The sequence below is a fragment of the Leptonychotes weddellii genome, chromosome X (genome assembly GCF_054177405.1).
Source record: "Leptonychotes weddellii isolate Sample4059 chromosome X, ASM5417740v2, whole genome shotgun sequence".
NCBI lineage: Eukaryota > Metazoa > Chordata > Mammalia > Carnivora > Phocidae > Leptonychotes > Leptonychotes weddellii.
Window position 1 is genome coordinate 16508487 of NC_138385.1, and position 18889 is coordinate 16527375.

Genomic DNA, 18889 nt, shown 5'->3' on the forward strand with positions numbered 1-18889 from the left:
TTTTTTTTTAAAGATTTTATTTATTTATTTGACAGAGAGAGAGATAGCGAGAGCAGGAACACAAGCAGGGGGAGTGGGAGAGCGAGAAGCAGGCTTCCTGCCGAGCAGGGAGCCCGATGTGGGACTCGATCCCAGGACCCTGGGATCATGACCTGAGCCGAAGGCAGACGCTTAACGACTGAGCCACCCAGGCGCCCCTTGCACTTCTTTCTAAGTGGTGGCTATACCTGGGCTTATTGTTAAGAAGCATGTCTAATTTTAAGGGGCGCCTGGGTGGCTCAGTCTGTTAGGTGGGCGACTCTTAATTTTGGCTCAGGTCATGATCTCAGGGCCCTGGGATCGAGTCCTGTGTTGGGGTGGGGGGGGGCCTGTGCTCAGCGGGGAGTCTGCTTGTCTCCCTCTCCCTCTGCCCCTCCCCCCCGCTCGCTCATGCTCTCTCTAAAATAAATAAATAAATCTTATTTAAAAAAGAAGCTTGTCTAATTTTGAGAAATTCTAAACATAAGAGGCTACTCTTTTAAAAATACCAGTATTTCAAAGAATATTTAATGATGTTTGGAAAGTATTCCAGTTACAATAAGTGTAGAAAATAAATTTGAATACCAGCAGTATGAAGGAATTTTAATTTTACTTTTTAAAAGTTATTAGTATATTGTATAAGTTAGCGGTGAGAATGACATTTTAAAAGTCTTTATTCTTGTTGGGACTGCACTACCTTTATTTTTAGCCTTATGATTTCTCAAAATTTGAACAGTTTGCCTGCAGCAGGTATTCCTTTTGTAAATCTCTTGGATAATAAGGCTCTTCCAACAAGAGAATAAAGAAATTCCAAGGTCTCTAAATATATATGTATATGAGCATATGAAAATTATATCAAATAATGATGAGGAATTTGTTCAAAACTACCTTCAGCATGCATTCAATTATGTTTAAAGAGAAACAAACACACATATTAGTACATTTGTATATATCCATCCATATTTGTACACATGTGTAAAAATTATGTATTTTTAATCATGGTGATTATTACAATAAGAATGCAATTAACTTCACCCAAATTTCACCCTCTGTGTCCATATATGCATGGGTGTGAGTTTGGGTGTATGTATGTATATATATAAGTGTGTGTGGTGTATATACAGGCCTATCTGATTTTATTGTGCTACCCTCTATTGAGCTTCTCAGATACCGCAGTGTTTGCAAATTGAAGGTTCGTGGTGACTCTGCATTGAGCAAGTCTGTAGGCACCACTTTGCCAACAGCATTCGCTCACTTCGTGTCTCTCTGTCACATTTTGGTAATTCTTGCAATATTTCGAACTTTTTCATTATTATTATCCTTGTTATGGCCATCTGTGATCAGTGATTCCAATTCATTCAGATGATGGTTAGCATTTTTTAGCAATAAAGTATTTTTAAATTAAGGTACGTACTTTTTTTTAGACATAATACTATTGCACATATAAGAGACTACAGTATCATGTAAACATAACTTTTATATGCAGTGGGAATCCAAAAAAATTATTTGACTCACTTCATTGTTGATATTTGCTTTATTGTCATGGTCTGGAACTGAATCCACAATATCTCTGACATATGCCTGTGTATATATACATATACAAACTGACATTTAGTTTCATACACAGCAATAAGTTTACATTAAAATTGAATTATTCAAATGTCATGTTTTGGATCATATTTTCATTTCTGTTTCCTAGACAGTTTGTCATTATCGTGAAAAACTTTGCAAGATCTAAGTTTTAGTAAATAAATAAATATAAAGGGAAATATTGATGAAAGATTATTGATAACTATAAAAAATGCAAATGCTTTCACCTTGGAGCTTTAATAGAATACAAGGGTTTGTATTTGATAGAATATACCTGGATCACAGTGTTAGAATGATGTACACACAAACTTTATTTATTTATTCAGTAATGTAGTCTGTTATATTTTTAATAATAAAATGTTAAGATTAAATTTTATTTTCTTTTGTTTTGGGGTGGAGGGGAAGGAGAGGCAGAGGGAGAGGAAGAGAGAGAATCTTAAGCAGGCTCCATGCCCAGCCCAGAGCCCAACTCAGGGCTTGATCTCATGACCCTGTGATCATGACCTGAGCCAAAATCAAGAATTGGACGCCCAACCAACTGAGCCACCTAGGCGCCCCAAGGTGAAATTTTAAATAAAAATATAGGTTAAATTTTTGAGAAGGAGAACAATCCTATATTTACAGAGGCACACTTGTGTAGTTGTGATTCAATATTTGTTTAAGAATATATATGTATATGGGGCACCTGCGTGGCTCAGTCGGTTAAGCACCTGGTCTGCTTCGGCTCAGGTCATGATCCCAGGGTCCTGGGGTCAAGCCCTGCATCAGGCTCTCTGCTCAGCAGGGAGCCTGCTTCTCCCTCTCCCTCTGCCTGCCACTCTGCCTACTTGTGGCTTCTTTCTCTTTGTTAAATAAGTAAATAAAATGTTTTAAAATATATATATGTATATGGATTATACATATATGTTAGCATAATAAGGATTAGAAAATGGAGATCTTCAAATCATGATACCTGAGGGGTGGCATCATAGGCATTAAGTTTCAAGTTGTTAAATAAGTGTCTTATGAACTGAACATTTCGTCATTGAAATCCTAATATTTTCACTGAATGTGGCAATCCACAAACTCTTTGCCAATGTTTTATTTACTAAAACTCGGGTCTTGAAAAATTGTAATGAAAATATGATACAAACCAGGACATACAAATACATCTCATTTTAATGTAAACTTACTGTTGTGTATGAATACCTGTTTCTGAAATGAATGCATGAGTATATGGAAATTGAGTTTTTCTGTATGCACTGAAACAAAATCTAAATGTTTATGATAGCACTTTACTCTTGATCCGCATGCGGTTATTTTCTGAATCCTTTGCAAGCACCATGTCTTAGCTACTTATGAGAAAATGCTATATAACTGATCCCGAAGAGATAGTCACTAACATGCACATACACAATAACATCATAGGGAAGCCACTGAAGACCATGTAATAACATGGAACTTGCCTGTGTTCCAATGTTGAATGATGAAACCATGAAGCTAAATCATGTCCCCTCTGACTGGAATGTATACATATTTGAGTAGGTGTATCATTCCAGGTGTAGCATGCAGTCTTGAGAGCCATCTAGATACTTTTCTTAGGGTTCCAGACAAAGAGATTGCTTCTCCCTAAATACACCAAGGCCTAGTGCCCTTGCCAGAGAATGGAGGAGGACTCCTAGGGAACTTGGGAAGGGAGCCAGGTCAAGAACCACTTGTATTGGTGCCTAGATTTGCTCTTCTCCAAGCCCTTAGGTGCAACCATTTTTTCCCCCTTAGGCCTGGATCCCTGAGGTTTGCTCCCTGATATCCCAAGACAATTTGGTCCCAAGAGAAAACACTGGAGCTATAGTGCTGAGTGAAGAAAAAGTAGAAGGGCAAAGACTAGGTAAGTGGAAATTGAGTTCTTGAACGTAAAAGATGCCTGATGAGACTGTAGGTTTAGGCCCCAGTGTGATTGCAGATGGAAATCAAAAGCAAAACCACAATAGTGTGAGCGGGTTTCTTCAAACTGGGCAAGAAGCAAGGAAGCCATATTTCCTGCCGCCTTTGTCTTTGGTCATATTTTTTTCACACCGGTTGGGCGGGAGAAGAGGGCATGTGGGCAGTCTTAGATAGAATTTCCGGAACAACACTGCCATCGTGAGGAAATCTCTGGAAAAAGCCCCAAGGCTGCTTCTCTGAAATGACTTTTACTTTGGAAAGGTCCATTCAGTGGGGAGGCTGAGGGGCCGGCTGGAGCTTGAGCTCAGGACCTCCACCAAAGGCCTACCTGGAGCCCTGGATAAAGGTGGGGTCCAGGTGTAGGAGGTGGCTGGTGGGGAGGCAAGGCTGCTAGCATCCGCCAGGAAGTCGGGGCACAGGAAGTCGTGGGGTGGGGTCTTGGTATTCGCCTTGTGTGGGCGGGACCAGAGGAAACCAGTAACAAAGTACTGGGCCTGTGGGTCTCCCAGCCCCCCTGAGCACGTGGCGTTCCCGTGCCCTGGGACCTGGGCCGTTTTTGGTAGCAGAGCCTGAGCTCAGAGGACAGGACGGTTCCTGGTGGCTTATAGCACGACCCAGTGTGCTTGCTGGAGGTCTCAGGTGCACCCAAATTGGAGCTGGGAGAGTCTGGAGACAAACGAAGCTACCTGGCCAAGCCAAGTACTGTTAGCACTTCTGCTACAAGATCAGACTTTGCACAAACTGATGGGAACCAAAACCAAGTGAAGAGGATTGAAGATGAACCCACATTTCAAAAGTCCTTGTCTGCTGGAGGTGGCATTACCTGTGACCTCGCTTCACATCTTCATACTTGGCTGTTGTAGCAGGTACATTGTAAAAAAGAAGCATGATTGTTTCTAGAAATGCAAAAATAGGTGGCAAAATTTTAAAACATGTCGAAATTCCAAAGAATATTTGATGATGTTTTAAAAAGCATTCAAGATACACGGCAGGAAAACTTGTTTTAATGCTTAAAGTAGAAGGGAATTTGAACATTATTTTTTAAAAGTACATATATGTGCAAAGTGAAGAGATAAGAGTGCATGGCAAGGATATTTTTTAAGTGGTTATTTCTTCTGATCGAGGTACCATTTGTTTTCTGCTTTATAATTTCTCAAAATTTGAATGCTTTGCCAGGAGCAAGTATAACTTTTGTAATTTCTTGGAGTAGATAGGTCTTCTAGGGCAAAACAAAAACATTTTCAAGCACTCAAAAATATATACTGATAGGCAAGTATGCAAGAGGTTTAAGGTAGTGCTCAAGACTGTGCAAAACTGTACCCAGTATGCGTCCAGTTATGTTTAAAGAGAAGCATACCTGTGTGTGTAACATTTATTTATATATGCATATATATGAATGTGTTTATATATATGTAAAATAAGCGAACATTTTTAAAAGCAATATATTCACAACCATAGTCCGTTTTATAGTAAGCATGCTTTTCAACGTGAAATTCTCAGTCAACGTACTTATATACATATTTACATTTATATAAAAGAAGACATTATTGACAAATTATAGCTGAATGTAAAGGGTGTGAATATACCACCTTAAAGTTTTCTTAGGATGCACATCTGGGTGACTGAATTTCAGAGACAACCAATTTCAACCTTCATTTTTGAATTATATTTTTCTTTACAGTTTTTAAGGAAAATTTTAAGGTTAAAAATTTGGTGTAAATTTTGAGAAGTATAAAAAAAGAAACCTTAATGTTCTGGGAAATGAGTATTTAGTATCTGTTCCCGTGTTAGTTGTGGATTAGATAAGGCAAGTCTCAAAATAAGATTCCTGAATGGTCGCATTATAGACATTTGATGTCCTGTGTATGAATAAAACCAGATTAAGTGAGAACCTAATTAATATTCTTAAATAATGAGTCAATCAAGTAGTTCTTTGCAAGTATGTATTGTCTAAAATCCAGGTCTTCCAAATGTTTGATAATTTCAAACTACCCAGGAAGCAAGTGAAAGTTTTGAATCTAAAACATGATGCCTACATAAATCCAATTTAAATGTAAATTTATTGTAGTTTATTGCATAAACACAGAACTGTGTATGTGTGTTGAAATAATAGAAGTAAATGTGTGAAAGGTTATCAGTGGTTATTTTCTGAATCCTTTGCAAGCACCATGTTTTAGTTATGTTTGAGAAAACACTACAAAACTGATCCCTAACAATTAGTGGCATGTACATATATAATAATAATAATTTAAAAATCATAGGAAGCCATTGAAAGTCATAATCACATGCATTGGAATATGGTTGTGTTCCATTGTTAAATGATGAAAACATGAGACAAAATTATGTCTCTTCTGACTGGAATTTCTATATGTTCCAGTGTATCTGTCACTCCAAGTGGAACACTGTATGAAAATCAGACTTGAGAGTGCTCTGGACCCTACTCTTAGGGTTCCAGCCAGATGGCTCCCTCCCACTCCACAGGCAAGGCCTGGTGCCTTCAGAGAAAATGGAGGATTCCAGGGAATCTGGCAGTGAGATAAGTCAAGAACCACGTGGCCTGGTTCCTAGATTTGTTCTTCTCCATGCCCTTATTCCCATCATTTTCTTCACTCTCTTAGCCCTGGATCCCTAAGAATTAACCAACTGAAGCAAGTCACATGGGAAAATGTTGGAGATCAAAGCTCAGTGAAGAGCAGACCTACAAAGCTTTGGTAGAATGGAAATGGAATTCTTGAAAACTTGGTTGATGAGTGTAGGTGGTTTAGGCCTCTGATTTTTGAGGGAAACTAGGAGCTAAAGCTCATCTGGCCAGTAGATTTCCCCCAAACTGGGCAAATGGCTAGACAACTTTGTTTCCTGATTCCTTTCTTTGTCTCTTGGTGGCTTTTTTTTCATATTGAATGGGCGGGAGTGGAGGGCCCAGGGAGCTGGGTTAATTGGCTTTTCCAGAGCAATACTGCCACCAAGAGGAAGTGGTTTGACAAAACCCAGTGGTGTTAGAACTGTGAGGCCTGGCAGTTGAGAAAGGTTTGGCCTTTTAAGAGGTTGAGTGGACTCTGGCCTTGAGCTGGGCCTCCTTCTCTTCAAATCTGAAGCAGCTGGGTCTAGTTGTCCTTGAGGCTGTTCTTTGCCAAGGGGGATTTGGAGATATTTGCGAAAACATGCCTCAATGGTCAGGTACCCTATGAAGGTGTAAGGTGCCCTCTGACCTCATTACTCTGCTTCAGCTAAGCAGATAGCTGGGAAATCCTGCATTAGATGACTAAGCTGCCTGTTTGGAGTTAATAGTTTGGCTTGCCCATAGGCTAGGGGAAGCTAGATGGGTGAAGACAGCGCTCCGTATCTGAAGTTAGAATTGTGGGTGACAGGTGAGGTAGCCCTAGCCCTGGAATTCCTCAAACTCAAGAATTTTGTGTTTACATATTTCGGTTTACATGAAGAGAGAATATTTGGCCAGGGGATGGAAGCCTAAAGCAATAGCACCTTTCTGAGTCCAGGAATTCAAGCATGGTACCATGACCAGTAACAGGAGATTGTAACTATTGCCAAGCCTAACTACCGCTCAGCTCTTGACACTCATTTCAGATCAAAAGCTATTTCAACATGAAAAATTAAAAAAAAAACAAAACACCCAGTAGGAAAAGTGGCAAAGAAAATAGCAGGCACGTCCCAGACAATAAAGGGCGTGTAACACGGGGCACCTGGGTGGCTCAGTCGTTAAGCGTCTGCCTTTGGCTCGGGTCATGATCCCAGGGTCCTGGGATCGATCCCCACTTCGGGCTCCCTGCTCTGCGGGGAGTCTGCTTCTCCCTCTCCCACTGCCCCTGCTTGTGTTCCTTCTCTCGCTGTGTCTCTCTCTGTCAAATAAATAAAATCTTTTTTTTAAAAAAAGGGCATGCAACACAGAAGTCTCTTAGCAGAGATTTTCAAACTCACCAGTACCACATTAAATTGTAGTTCGACATAGTCTCCCATAATGCCCTTCATTCTTCATCATAACCCTAAGCAAGCCACTGAAAATGAAGCCATTATCACCCAGTTTGTGTAATGATTTGTAGAATTGGACAGGCTCCTACCAGGTGAGAAGCATTGTCAATTGGCTCAACTCTTTGGAGGTCAGTTGGTTGACATCAGTTAATCTTTCACATGGGAATATCCTTTGTCCAGAGACTTTGACTCTCAAAAGTGATCACATAGCCACATTCCCACAGGAAAGCAGAGAGCTGGGGCCAAGGAGGATTGTTGAGGTTTCCTTTGCAAGAGTGGATAGCAGGGAGGGGCAAAGGGTCCGTTTTCTGGGTTCAGCTACAACGGGCAGTCTTTGTAAGCCCTTGGAAAGATTGAAACCCGTTCTCTGAGTCTTTATCAGGAGAGATGTCCATAACCTTGATTCCAGGAAGAAAAAGCAAAGTGTTGGAACTTTGGGATCAAACCATCCTAGGTGTCTAATACAAATGAAATGGAAAAATAAAGCCTGTCTTTCTCAGCTTATTACCTACATGATTAATTCAAGTTGAAAATATAAACACATAAGGATTAAAAAAAGTGAATAGGCATAAGCGAAGTATCTGGAAAGTGGAAAGTACAGACAGCTAACAGTGACTAAATTTCTAGAGTGATGTTTCCAATGGCTTGCCTTCAAGTTTTAATTTTATACTTGTCTAAAATCTCCAAATGTTGAAAGTGGGAAAAGCTGGTATTTGAAATTTTTTTTAAAAAAATCAAGAAACCAACATTATACTAATATACAGTTAAGAAAAGAGGCTATCAAAAGATCTATATTTCTTTTAAAAATGTGCACAGGTCTATGTCCATGCAAGATTTAAAGGCCTCAGACTTAATTGTTATGCAAACAGAATGGTATTTCCAAATTCTGCTTAACAGAAAATACAAATTTCTGAAGCATATTTTTTTTAAGATTTATTTATTTGAGAGAAAGAGAGAGGTTGAGTGTATGCACACAAGGTTGGGGGAAGAGGAGAGGGGGAGGGAGAAGCAGACTCCCCGCTGAGCAGGAGGGCCAACGTGGGGCTGGATCCCAGAACCCTGGGACCATGACCTGAGCCAAAGGCAGCTGCTTAACCGACTGAGCAACCCAGGTGCCCCTCTAAAGCATATTTGATGTCATATGAAGAGGCTTATGTGATAGAAGATCTGAGAAAACATTAATAGAAGGAAGCAACTTAAACTGCAAGGATATTCCATATGTATCAGGGAGTCCAAATACCAGCAAATCCTGACAGTCTGCACACATGTGCCCACACAGTGCCAGTTATGTAATAAATATAACATAAAAGAGCAGAATGCAATAGATCCAATATCAGTGACATTTATTGAGTTCTTGTGAGTTAGATATCATTTGTTTTCTATTTGCTCAATTTACTGATTCTTTTCCAGATGTAAGTTATTCTTATAATTTGATCAACAATGAAGGAATACTATGTGATTTAACCATAAAACATCATCGGGTTGTTCATAAATAGTAAACGCCGTTGGCAAGTACCCACTGTCCAGTGTTGGGTCAAAAATTCATGCCACCAAACTCCACGTACAGTGTGAAGAGGCTGGATTTGAAGACATAGAAACATTTAGAGTTTGTGTGTGCGTATGTGCGTGTGCGTGTATTGCATTGTGCTGGGGAATATGGGGATATAATGATGAGCTGTAGACTAAATCTGTTTAGCTCTCATGAATAATTGTATATCACTTATAACATTTAAACCAACATACTCATCAAGCTGCTTATTGATAGTGGTTCCCTTGTGAAAGAGGGATCTGGAATAAAGTGTTTCCATTTGTTCTTGACAGACTGTATATTCTAAGATATTTTTCAAGAAGCCAATAATATATCTGTAATTTGAGAACCAATCCAGAACAAATATATACAGAAGAAGTTACTGATGTAAACCTGATTTGTTGGCCATTTGACCTAATGTATTTATATCTCTAATTGCTCAGAGAAAAAAAGAGGATTCAGGACACCCTGTTTTGAAAACCCTTGTCTGCTTGAGTGATATTACTTGTGATTTTACTGCACTTTATACATGGCTAATGTATCTGGGAATTTTGGAAGCAGGAATGCTTAATTCTAAGAAATGCAAAAAGATGAGAGCAACATTAGAAATTGGAAGTATTCCGGGGCACCTGGGTGGCTCAGTCGTTAAGCGTCTGCCTTCTGCTTAGGTCATGATCCCGGGGTCCTGGGATCGAGCCCCACACTGGGCTCCCTGCTCCGCGGGAAGCCTGCTTCTCCCTCTCCCACTCCCCCTGCTTGTGTTCCCTCTCTCGCTGTCTCTCTCTCTCTGTCAAATAAATAAATAAAATCTTTAAAAAAAAAAAGAAAGAAATTGGAAGTATCCCAAGGAATATTTAATGATATTTGCAAAGAACTCTATAATTGGTGAAGAAAGTATGTTTGAACACTTGAGATACAAAGGAACTGAGATTTTAGGTTAAAAAATATATGAGCACAGGAAGGATGTGAGAATGTATGGCAAAAACAGTTTAGAAGTTGTTTCTTCTAGTTTTTTTTTTTTTTAAAGATTTTATTTATGTGACAGAGAGAGACACAGCGAGAGAGGGAACACAAGCAGGGGGAGTGGGAGAGGGAGAAGCAGGCTTCCCGCTGAGCAGGGAGCCTGATAAGGGGCTCGATCCCAGGACCCTGGGACCATGACCCGAGCCTAAGGCAGACGCTTAATGACTGAGCCACCCTTCTTCTAGTTTTGATTGGTGGCATTGATTTTGGCTTTATAATTTCTCAAAATGTTAACAGGTTGCCAACAGCAGGTGTCACTCTTTTAATTTCTTGGGAGACCTCTTTCTAGAATAAAATGTAAAGAAATTTCAAATTGGGGAAATATATATTGATATGGACCGTGAAATTTATATTAGGTTATGCAGAAGATTTTGTGCAAAACTACACCCAATCTGAGTCAAATTATAATCAAGGAGAAACGTGTGTGTGTCTCTTAAGTAAATGGGACAATAAAAAGCATTTTTTGTAATTTATTTACTAAACTAAGACTTGCAAATTTTATATCATATTCTCAAAATGCCAGGAATCAGGAGGAAAAATTTCTTATGCAAACTATGATGTACTAACATCCAATTTTAATATAAATTTATTGTTTATGAATGTAAATGTAGAACTCTGTATTGCAAGGAGTGGAAAGACATCATCCAAAAGGTTATCAGTGGTCATAGTAAGTTTTATGGCAGTACTTTAATCTTGATCAACACATGATTATTTTTGAATCCTTGGCAAGCATATCTTAGTCACTGATGAAAATGGTTTTCAGACTGATCTCTAGGAGGTAAATGGTAACACACATACACCCTCAATAAAGTCAGAGGAGAGAAACTGAAGGCCATTTAGTGACATGGGCAAGTGCTTGTGATCCAAATGGTAAATGGGAGCCTGAGACTTCTGAGTAACCTCTGATTGGAATATATATATCCTGCCATGTGGGGCAGTGGATGGCAGATAGTGATGAAGGCGATGTGGGCCACCCCTCTTAAGGCCCCAGCAGATGGCTGCCCACTATTCAACACATGCCTACATCTTTACCCAGAAAATGTAGAATTCCTTAAGAGCAGTAGAGATGAGCCAGGCAAGGAAACATGGATTGATACCTAGAGATGCCCTCCTGGTTGAATTTCCAGCATTTTCTTTTTCTGTTTAGGCCTGGATCCTTGAAAATTGCCCCAGAACTAGACAACTTGACAAAGGGAAAAATGCTGTAGATGTAATGCTGAGTGAACGAGAACAAAACTATGAAGACAAGGCCTAGTGGAAACTGAATTCTTGAAAAGAGAAGAGGCCTGATAAAGAGTGGTTAGTTTTAGGCCCCAGTTTTTTTTGTTTTTGTTTTTTTTTTAAAGATTATTTATTTATTTATTTGAGAGAGATAGCATGAGAGGGGGGAGGGTCAGAGGGAGAAGCAGACTCCCCACTGAGCAGGGAGCCCGACGTGGGACTCGATCCCAGGGCTCCAGGATCATGACCTGAGCCGAAGGCAGTCGCTTAACCAACTGAGCCACCCAGGCGCCCTAGGCCCCAGTTTTATTTCAGATGAAAACCAAAGCAAAAGTGCCTCATTGCGAGCAGGTTTTCTTATACTGGGCAAGATACTAGGTAACCGTATTTTCGGGCGCCTTTGCCGCTTAGTAGCGTTTTTTCAGACAGGATGGGCGGGTGAAGAGGACCTGAGGGGAAGGAGGCCGCCTATTTGCTGGCAAAGCTGGCGCACTACCGCCATCCTGAGGAAATCATTTTAAAACAACCTCCGCCATTATGGCTGTTTCCGTGAGGACTTTCGGTTTAGAGAGGTACGTTCAGTGGAGAGGCTAAGCAGGCCCTGGCCCCGAATTGGGCCTCTCTAGTTTCTCTGAGTTATTCCAGGCGCTCTGGCCAAAGGCCTGATAACCATATGACAAAGGTGAGGTCCAGGAATAGGAGCTGGTCCGTGGGGAGGCAAGTCTGAACCAACCGCTTCCCGGCCAGGAAGCCCCGGCACCGGAAGTCGTGGGGGCAGGGCTTTGGTTTCTTCCGAGTGCAAGTGAGCTTAGAAGAAGGGCCTGCGGTCTCAGTGCAGGCCTTGTTGACGTTTGTCTCCTGTCCCTGCCCTTCAGAGGGTGATGCAAGCCTGTTCGCAGTGTCCTGGAGCCTTAGAACCTGAGCTCCCTGTGCTAGCAGCAGTGTAGTGTGTAGAACAGTCTAGTTTGAGGCAGATGTGCTTGCTGGGGGATCTCAGATACAAGATTCCAGAACCTATTGCTTGAGCAAGGAGGGCAAATGGAGAAGCGTTGGACGCCACCCTGCCAAGCCAAGAAGACCCCAAACTGCTGCTAGGGGATCAGAGGCATACACATAGGGGGCAAAAACATACAAGGAAGGCTAGAAGGAATTCTCTGAGCCCAGAGGCAGCAAAGGCAGTTGCTTGCATCTGGTTTCTCAAATCTCAGGCAAAGGCCTGCCAACCTCTCCCAAAGAAGGAGGAGGAGGAAATGAAAGAAGATGAAGAGGACGAGTAAGAAGGAGAGAAGGCAATTGTGACATATAATGAGAAGATTATCATATAATGAGAAGATCAGAGTGCCTCCCTACCTAAAGAAAATACAGGTGGTTATTCTCTCAAAAGGCTAAAATAAGGATTCTCTGGACTGAGGATCAGCACACACAGTGGCAGGCTGGGTCACCTGACTGGAAACAGGACAAGTAAGTGAAGATGTGCATGCTAGATGCTAATAAACACAGTTCTCTTCTCCATTTGGTTTCTAGAACAGGAGCAACAAAGCTTTTCCCCTCCAGAGGGAAGGATGGTCAAAGCCTTCTCTGAGGAATTAAACTTCCAAGCCAGATCACTCTACGGTGAAGTCCAGAAGCACTATATAATCACTCAGAGTTTCCAAACAGCATTTAAATCAGTCTAGGATTGAGTAGAAAACTGAGGACTCTCAGGAATCTAAAAGGAGCCATAACAAAAAAGATGCGGACCAAAACATAGAAGAACTATCTTGGAGAAGACCAACTTAAAGGACGAAGAGAACTTTAAAAATTCATTATTATCAGTATGGTCAAACAGGCCAGAGGTAATACTGCAACTGTGATAGAAGAAAAGGATACAATTAAAAAGATAAAGTTACCATGAAAAGGAACACTACAGGTAAAAATGACATAACAGAAATGCAAAACTCAACAAGGAGGTTGGAAAAAGACTTTACTTGTAATACCAAAAATGAGAAAGAAAAAAAACCTAAGAAAATTAGAGTGTATCTGTAAATGTCATTGATTATCTCAGTAATAGGAGTTCCCAGAAATTTCACAGGAATGTGGAATATGATATCCCACATTGAAAGGGGCCATCAGGTTGCCAGCACCGTGGGTGAAAAGAGGAGGACATATTGGGAGATTTCAGAACCCTGATAACAGAGGGAAGATCATGTAACTAACATATAAACATGAAGTAATCAGAATGACTTTGAAATTCTGAACATCAACCCTGGAATCTAGAATGTAGTGTTGCCTTCAAAATTCTGAAAACACATTATTTCCAACTTAGAATTTTATACACAGAGAAACTTTCCACTGAAATGTAAGGGTAATGATATTCTCAAATATGCAAGGTCTTAAAGATTTACTTCCCATGTAGGTTTTTTTTTTTTTTTTTTTAATGCTGCTATAGCTTGTGCTTAAACAAAGAAAAAAAGATTTAGAAACAGAGGAAAATACAGGTTTTATGAAACCAGAGATCCAATAGAGGAGATATGAGAAGGGAATCCTCAGAATGTTGAGGAAAGGAGTATCAGAATGATGGTTAAGCACCAGACATAGGCAAAACCAGAACACATTGGAGGTGGTCAGAAAATTATGAGGTAAATTTTGCCAAGAAGATAAAATTGATACAAATAATTAAGATGAGTGAAACACTTGAGATATTTTAGATAGCTTGTATACTTTCCTAGAATATGTAACAAATTTATTATAGTCATTATGCATGAGTGAAATAGGATTTTGAATAACCTCTGTTTTCATCATCATATATATGAAGTATATGGATATTTATTTTTTTTAATTTTTAAAGTAGGCTTCACACCCATCATGGGCTCAAACTCACAGGCATGAGATCAAGAGTTTCACACCCTACCAAATGAGCCAGCCAGGTACCCCATGGATATTTCTTAAATAACAAGGATAAGTTAATGAAACAAATGGAGTTATTTGTTTAATGTCTGGAAGACAAAACCCTGAGAATAGGAAAAGATTTTGGCAAGATGTTAATTATACAATATGTGAACAAAAAATAATATAAAAATACATATTAAATAGAAACCAATCTTTTTTTTTATTTTAAAGATTTTATTTATTTATTTGAGAGAGAGAATGAGATAGGGAGAGCATGAGAGGGGGGAGGGTCAGAGGGAGAAGCAGACTCCCTGCTGAGCAGGGAGCCTGTTGCGGGACTCGATCCCGGGACTCCAGGATCATGACCTGAGCCGAAGACAGTCGCTTAACCAACTGAGCCACCCAGGCGCCCAAATAGAAACCAATCTTATGAATAAAAGCTTCAGGTTATATTTGCAAGGAAAAGAGCCATGAAATTTTTAAAATTCTAGTTATTATGTATGAAGAGTAGAATTATGATGATTGATTTCTTATTCAGAATCTCTTTAGTTTTGAATATTTTAAAGTGGCCTGTATCTCCTTTGTATATATGGGGAAATCATTCTCATAGTAAAAAATTAAGAAATTGGAAATTATATAAGGATATGGATTAATGTAAAATAATGAATATGTTAAAGATCTAGGACAAAATTAGATTCAGTATGATCCAACACATATTTTTAAAAGTTCACACATAGACACACAAACATATCCACCAAATGAATACATTTTTGTTGACAGAATAAATTATTAAATTAAAAAATATGCCAATGTGTGTAAAAACACATTACTAAACAAATATGTATGAAAAATACTAAAAATGTATATAAAATGTAGTAATTCCACTTGAATAGCAGACATTGAAAACAACATGAAAATTCAAAATATAGACATGAATGCAGTTGAAATCTTAAAGTCTAATATGTTCCCAAGATTCACTAGAAAAAGAATAATCTTCTATGTATTCTAAGATGGAGAAGCAGGAGTTAGCTTCTGCCTGGGGTGCTTGGGTGGCCCAGTCAGTTAAGCATCTGATTCTTGATTTCGGCTCAGGTCATGATCTCACAGTCGTGAGATTGAGTCTTGTGTCAGGCTCTGTGCTCAGCGCAGAGTCTGCTTGAGATTCTTTTCTCCCTCTCCCTCTGCCCCTCTCTCTGCTGAACTCACGTACTCTCCCTCTCTGTCTCAATAAATAAATAAAATCTTAAAAAAAAAAATTAACTCCTGCTGTAGAAGTGATGGAAACATGGGAAAAATCATCAATACACACATTTTTTTTCATTAAAAAATGTAATGGTACATTTGGTACCCCATGTAGGGTGTGTCACAAATCAATTAAGAGTTACATAGGCCTTCAGAAAAGAATCTTTGGATCTGAGGCAAACAATAGCCTTCCAATAAACATAGAAGGACTAGTGTGTCCTAAGATTCCTTGGGAAGCAAAGAAACCAAATAAAGGCCTGAAGAACAAGTGACTAGAGAAGGTCTCCTCTAGGCCATGGAACTCCAGCATTTTCTTCCATTTAGTCCTGATTCCCTGAGACTTGTCCCTAGAAGACAACTGGATAATTGGGAAAATGCTAGAGAACTAACATTGAGTGAAGAAGACTTGAACTGTGAAGCCAAGATCTGGTGAAAAGGTAATGCCTGACAAAAGAAGATATCTGAAGATAATGAGTGGTTTAGACTTCAGTTTGATCGTAGATGTAAATTGAAAGCTAATCTGAAAGCTAATCTGAAAGCTAATCGCAGTAGTGTGAGCAGGTATCCTCAAACTGGGCAATATATAAGGCAGGTCTGCTTCCTGGTACCTTTGTCTTTTGTTAGCGTTTTTTTCAGACTGGAAGGGAGGGAGAAGAGGGCCTGGGGGGATTGGGGGCGGGGCTGGTAGACGTTTCTGGAGCACTACTGCCACCATGCGGAAATTGTTTGGTGAATTCCCAAGTCACGGGTATTTCCTCCCAGGAAGACCCAGAAGTTGAAGGCTGTTGGACCTGGCGGGGACACTGAGCATCCCCTGGCTCCAAGCATTGCATCCTTGCCTTCATTTCTGAGGCCTTCCAGGATATGTGGACAAAGGTGTGATATAATTATAAGACCCGGCTAGTGAGGCACCACGACTGTACAGACAGCTACCAGGAAGTTGTGGGGAGGAGCTTTGGTGTCCACCCAGTGTGGGCGGGATTAGAGAGAGTGACTCACAACTAAATGCCTGGCTTATGATCATTTGCCTCCTCTCCCTGCCCCTTGTACATGAGGCAGGCAGTCTGGGAAATAGAACTCCAGCACAATCCATTTGGCAGCAGTATTAGAGCTCAGGGGGAAATAATCTCACAGATCATCAGCTGTTATAAAATTAAAATGCAAAGGAAAATAATCTAGCCAGAAAGGGGAAAAGAATGGAGCATGAGCTGCCCAGGGGGGAAAAATGCCTGAAACCGAAGTCTACTGGCATAGATTCTCAAATCACCAATACCCAAGTAAATTTAGAATTTAAGAAGTTCTCAAATGCCTCCTCCCCCTCCAGCCACCAATATATCCTGAGCAAATTGCTGAAAATGAAGCCATCAGTATTGCCCGGTTTATGTGATCATTTGTAGAAACAGACAAGCTCCTTTGTGTGGGAAGCAGTATCGGTTGGTTTAACTTGTTGGAGGATTATTACTGTGCCCCAGTTAACTTTTCACATGAGCATACCCTTTGTCCAGAGGCTGCCTTTCAAAAAGTGATCACACAGACACATTCCCATAGGAGACATGCAAGCGTTCAAATGAAATAGATTTGGAAAACAGAGTGGAAGAAAGAAGATCAAAATACCAAAGCTTGTTTCTATGGATTGCTCAGCCTTTCTCTCAGGGTTGTATATTGAGATCATCTCAGCTACAGAAGAGTGAGTGGCACTAAAAGAAGCAAGCGTTCAGGGGTCTGGATGTGCTCAACTCCCCAGAGGAGGATATCTTGTCAAGTCTATAAGGAATCTTCATCAGTAAAAGGCTAAGAAGCAGACAGAATAATACTTGTGGACCTGAAGGGCCTCATCCTCCTTAGGGGAAAACCACCTGTGAAAGGAACCATTTCCTCCCTCTGTGAGCAATGAGATTAGGTCCCTGTAAGTGGGTAGGCCCTCACACTGAGCCCTAGGAAAAAGCTGAAAAGCTATTACCTCCTGGGTTCAGAAAATACCTCCAGGCCTTCTTCTCCAATCTTGGTTTGGGTCTGGTTGTGTACTGACACTAACCTGAATTGGAGGGTAATCAATTCACTCCTACTGATGTCTTGGAGTTTATTGGCTTGGCATGGCCGAGGGGCATGCACTCCTTCTCAAGCTGTCCTTGCTTCAGGCAATGGGAACACTAGACTTGTGTGTGTCCCGAGAACTCCAGGTTGCAGACTGGCTGCTGTTAGATGTCACATGGAATGAGATTCCTATCCCCCCATCCCAACTCTGACTGTGTTGATACAGAGAGGGCCCAGGCCCCAGAGTACAGGGACACCTTGTGCCAGCCCAACTGCCTCATTTTCTAGGGGGCAGGGCCAGGAGACAAAGGCCCACAGACAAACCCTCTGAGTGGTTTCCTTTAGTCCTGCCCACAGGGGGAGGAAACTAAGGTTCTGCTACAGTCCTTGCCCCTCACTCAGCAGCTTTTCTACCAGGGTTCTTCCTTTTTCCAGAGCTTCTGGAAAGCCTCAGAGTTCAAGTAAAGGATGCCCAGGTTGGTCACGATCAATTCAGCCTTTGAATTAGCCAGACTTTTCTTAACTGCTAGATCTCAACAGGAATTCACACTGAGCTTTTGTAGAACTACATCCTCGTGATGGCAGTATGGCTCCAGAAGAGCCAACCAGCCCTGCCCCCAGGTCCTCTTCTCCCGCCCATCCAGTCTGAAAAAAATGCCACCTAGAGACAAAGGCATCAGCAAACATGGCTGCCTTGAATCAAATCCAATTTGGGGAAACTGCTCACAGTGTTGCACTTTTGCTTTCGGTTTAAACCAAAATGCACCCAGCTCCAGCTGTCCTGTCAGGGTGTTCCTGTAACATAGTACCCTGGGACTCCGAGCCTGTGCCCTCACCAGCTCCAGCTATCCCACCAGGGCGGCCCTGGTGCAGAGTGCCCCAGGACCCCCACCCACACCTGCCACAGCTTCAGCCAGACAACTTACTTACCAGGCACATGCAGTATACATGGACATTACTACGTAAGGCCATTCCTTCAAGACTGGAGAGGTAGTTGGTTTGTTTATAGAAACAGAAGGTGAAACAAAATGAGACAAGAATATGCTCCAAACAAAAGGACAAGAAAAAACTTCAGAAAAAGAACTAAATGAAACAGAGATAAGCGATCTACCTGACAAAGAGTTCAAAGTAATGGTCACAAAGATGCTCACCAGAAAGGACAAGAATGGATGAACTCAGTGAGAACTTCAACAAAGAGATACAAAAAGAACCAATGAGAGTTGAAGAATAAAATAACTGAAATAAAAGATACACTAGAGGAAATCAACACCAGCTTAGAGGATGCAAAACAGCAGTCTGGAAGAGTGAGTGATGGAAAACACCCAAGCTTTACCAGTAAAGAAGAATTAAAAAGTAAAAGACATGAGGATAGGCTAAGTTAAGGGGCCTTTGGGACAACATCAAGTATACTAACATTAGCATTATATGGGGTCCCAGAAGGAGAAGAGAGAGAAA

General features: G+C 40.8%; 1 long non-coding RNA gene across 2 annotated transcripts in view; it reads left to right on the forward strand.

Annotated features, from left to right (window-relative positions):
* Nucleotides 1-2895: 2895 nt before the first annotated feature.
* Nucleotides 2896-18889, forward strand: part of LOC145717782 (uncharacterized) — a 93921-nt gene continuing 77927 nt past the window's right edge. The window contains exon 1 of one of the 2 annotated variants that reach the window (XR_014141196.1): nucleotides 2896-3475. This is a non-coding gene — a long non-coding RNA (uncharacterized LOC145717782). Of the gene's footprint in view, nucleotides 3476-3507; nucleotides 4398-18889 lie in introns of those variants that run through there. The other variant, XR_014141194.1, reaches the window with a different exon arrangement.